Consider the following 3,791-nt stretch of genomic DNA (forward strand, 5'->3'; position numbering starts at 1 on the left):
TCACCAATTTACAAAGGCTTACAACTATCTATCCAAATCTAATATGATTTGACATGCTGGTACACTACCTAGAAGTAAGTTTTTTAATTTTAAAAATTTGTAAGCATACTCATAAGTAATTTTTTTATTTATAAACATTTTTCCTCTTATTGCCTAGCCAAAAAGTCAAAAAAAATTAATATAACCATTTTGAAAAAATGCTCACTGGAAATAAACAAGCTTAATTAGAAAAATAAAATATCTTAAAAACATTAAATATTTTAGTAATATTTATACAAACCCAATCTCCAATGATAATTAACTGAAAAACAAACATTAATCTATCCGACGGCATAATAATTCCAAATTGAAAAGAAAGCATTAGACCTTGCAACATCCTATACTACTAACGGTTTCCTAAGATTTTAATAACCAAAAAATACCTGCTAATCTCTTACCAATTCAACCGGTTGATCTGCTTTTCTCCAGAAGAAATCGAACTCATTTTTTGTCGAGACATCAATATGCGAATTGGATTTCTCCTCCTTAGTGCGATCTTCCTTCAACTGTGAAAGAGAGTTACTCTCTTTTTTCCATTTTCCACTACAATGCAAACAAAAAAAATACCCTAACGTGACCAGTGAATTCAATTTTAAATGTTATTATATTGTGATATAGAGAAACTTAAAGAAGGAACCCGCAAAAGAAGGCTCAAATTACTGATACAAGAAACTGTGTACGGATACTCCGATGTGCCTACACCATGTTCATGCATGTAGCGACTCCAAATCCATCCCATCATTCATACAAGTACCTAAATCAATAAAAAAAATCATCAATTATTCCCGACAGGTGGCTTCAACTTGGTTTTCAAACCCAGTAGGAGGGAATACTCTCTAGGTTCAAGTAAACCCATGGATTGTGTTTTAAAGCACACAGAAATCCTCGGTTTTCCTGATTTACATGTGTGGGCGAGCCACAAAATCAGCGGCTATACCGGGCAAAACCAATGTCAGAGACTTGTTGATAAGCTTGGATAAATTTTCAGAGTACCATCATGGTAAACTCCTTCCTACGTCAAATGGCGTAAATCTTCATTTCCACAGAAGACGAAAGCGTGGTAAGTAAAATCGAAGCCCTAGATCTTCAAATGGGCATAGAAGCGTCCCTCTGCCAAATGGGCTGCAGTAATCAGAGACCCAATAAAGGGAAATAGGGTTTGTTTTCGAACTTCTAATTCAACGGAGGAGGTAGCACTTGTCTGTGATCATGAAGCTAATTAAATTTGAGGGGAAAAAAGCCAAGTTCAACTTTCCAGAACAAGTCAATGCAAAAGATGACTCTACGAACAAGGTAAATGTTTGCCTTCAATCTGTGTTACGTATAAGCAAATCTTCTAGTTATTATCTTCACAATAACAAGGAGGAATATGAGGTAAGCAAATGTTTCAGTAATTACCTGTATAATAAAGAGGCATTCCAGTTATTTTCTGTTCCAAATCAAGATATAGAAAGAGAGTAGCTAATCCCTTATGTGCATTTGGGTTATTTTCTGAATCAATGGGTTTTGATTTCATGAATCACAAGTCATAAGTTATTGTCTTAACCATCTGTCTCTTTGGATAGCAGTTTTGTGGACGTAAATGAACTCGTTACTCAACTGGAATCTCTCACATCGTTTGAAATCAGCGATGGCCTTTTCGAGTGGGAGCAGCTTTGTATGAGTCCCCTTTTTGTGGGGAGGGCGGAATGAGCTTCTGCGGGAAAATCTTCCTGATCAGACGTGGATCGAAAGTGAGTAAGGCCTACTGACTGAAATTTGCTGAAACCAGGTTTTTTGTAAGCTTATCTTCCTTCCCCTTATTATCTCTGGAAAATAGATGTTGATTCTTTGTTAGCTTTTTATAATTTTTGTGATATCTCAGAATTTTTGTTTTAAATATATTTAACAAAAACAGTTAAGGAGGATGGGGTAAAATGTAGTTAAATGATAAAACCAAAGTTAGTGTTCAATCAATGAATTCCGTTTAAATTGTTTTGGACCGGAAAATGGCATGAGAAATTGGAAAGTACATTTTGAAATATTAAGCTATAAGATGGACAAATGGTAAAAATCAGGGGAGTAGGGACAGATGGAATTATATTCTTGAAATGCAAAGAATCTTCCCTCTTGATCACCAGATTTTAATTATGGTTTTTATATAGAGGATTTTTTACCACTTTCTTGTTCATTCAATTTTTATTTTGTTAATTTTTTTAACATGTTCAGATATTGTCACCCTTAAAGGAGACTCAAGAATGGGAGTCAAAGGTTCACTATGGTATAATTTGATGTAAAGATTAGAATTGTGTTGAAGGTTGGTATTTAATAGTTTTATTTATGTATTTTGGAAAGGTTTTGCTAGCAATTTGTTGCATTTGAAGAGAGATTATATTTTCAAGTGTTTGATAATAACATAGTGGCATTTCATAAATTGTGTGAAGCTTCTCTATACTTTGAAACAGTTTATTGTATGAGTTGCAATAAAATTTACTTGTTGTAAATCCAAGCAATTCTCTAAACCTCTTTCATATATTTTTACCTATTTAAAAGTTTAAATAGACAAGGATCATATAAGTAGATTTAATTTTAAAATAATATGAAGGATTTTCAAGTGAAATATTGTAGTTCTAGTAAGAATTACATCTAGAGTAGCATAAAATGTAGAAGAAAATTTTAATCATAGGCATGATTTATAAGGGTGGAAAACTTTGATTATGAATCATTTTTTTCAATATACAATGTGAAAGACTTGAGTTTGGTGAAGAAATCTATGATAAAAACACATAAAGCACACTGACCCATGATTCACTACTTAGCTTGGCTGAAAACTATCATCTTCATTACAAATATAAGAACATAAGTAGCATGCTTCACTCTATCTTCCATCACAATATATAGTTCCCTTGAGAATGACTAGTTGGCATCCAATTTTCACCTTTCTCTTTCTAGAATTTTTCACTTCACACCAGTTGCTCAAAATGTCATGTCCCCATTTTAACAAGACCTTAATAAATATTATAAGAACTATTGCTAAGTAATATCAATAAAAAAACTAAATATTAAACTAGAATATTAAATATAAATATAATTATAATTATAATTAATTATAGCCAAATAATATTTACTATTCTATATAAATCTCATAATACATATGATAGTAAATATAAATGATAAATAACTAAATATATGTAATTATTATACTATAATGTATAAAACTAATAAAATAAATGAATAATATTCATATTGCTAATACTATTAAGAATGATAATATCATTAATATTATTATAGATATAATATATGTAATGTATAATTAAACTTATATAATATAATCTATATATTTATATAATATATATTGTTGTTAATTTAATAATTAATATAACTATTATATTATAAAAGGACACAACTATTACCATTGAAATATATAAAGAGGGAATAAAAACTTTGGTAAGAGACCATCACATAGAAGAATAGGAAAAATATGAGTATAGTTTTAAAACCTAATGTCCTAAATTGGGACATTACAATTGGTATGAGTTCATTGATCTTGCCATCCTGTGAAAATGTTGCACAAGAATTACAAACAATATTAATAAATTTACATCCTCTAGGAAAATCAACATGATATTAGAATAGGCTTACAAAAAAGATCTGATCAAATTTGAATAAGAGGTCAAGGAAACTTTCTAATGTAGTTTCCAAGAAGTTAGATAATGATCTTTTGACAAAGCTAAATTTGTTATCTACCCTGATATGTTGGCATGATACCTCAT

The 3,791-nt window shown here is 30.5% G+C and overlaps 1 long non-coding RNA gene across 2 annotated transcripts; it reads left to right on the forward strand.

Moving 5' to 3' along the window:
- Window positions 1–880: 880 nt before the first annotated feature.
- Window positions 881–2,527, forward strand: LOC149546808 (uncharacterized). 2 transcript variants are annotated; one of them, XR_016354375.1, is made up of 3 exons: window positions 881–1,332; window positions 1,608–1,817; window positions 2,248–2,527. It is a non-coding gene; the product is annotated as an uncharacterized LOC149546808 (long non-coding RNA). The 2 variants fall into 2 exon arrangements; XR_016354376.1 differs by having other exon boundaries at window positions 1,608–1,772.
- The last annotated feature ends 1,264 nt before the right edge of the window (window positions 2,528–3,791 follow it).

Source organism: Cupressus sempervirens, chromosome 7 (genome assembly GCF_028749045.1).
Source record: "Cupressus sempervirens isolate cs-2001-9-10 chromosome 7, ASM2874904v1, whole genome shotgun sequence".
NCBI classification, from domain to species: domain Eukaryota; kingdom Viridiplantae; phylum Streptophyta; class Pinopsida; order Cupressales; family Cupressaceae; genus Cupressus; species Cupressus sempervirens.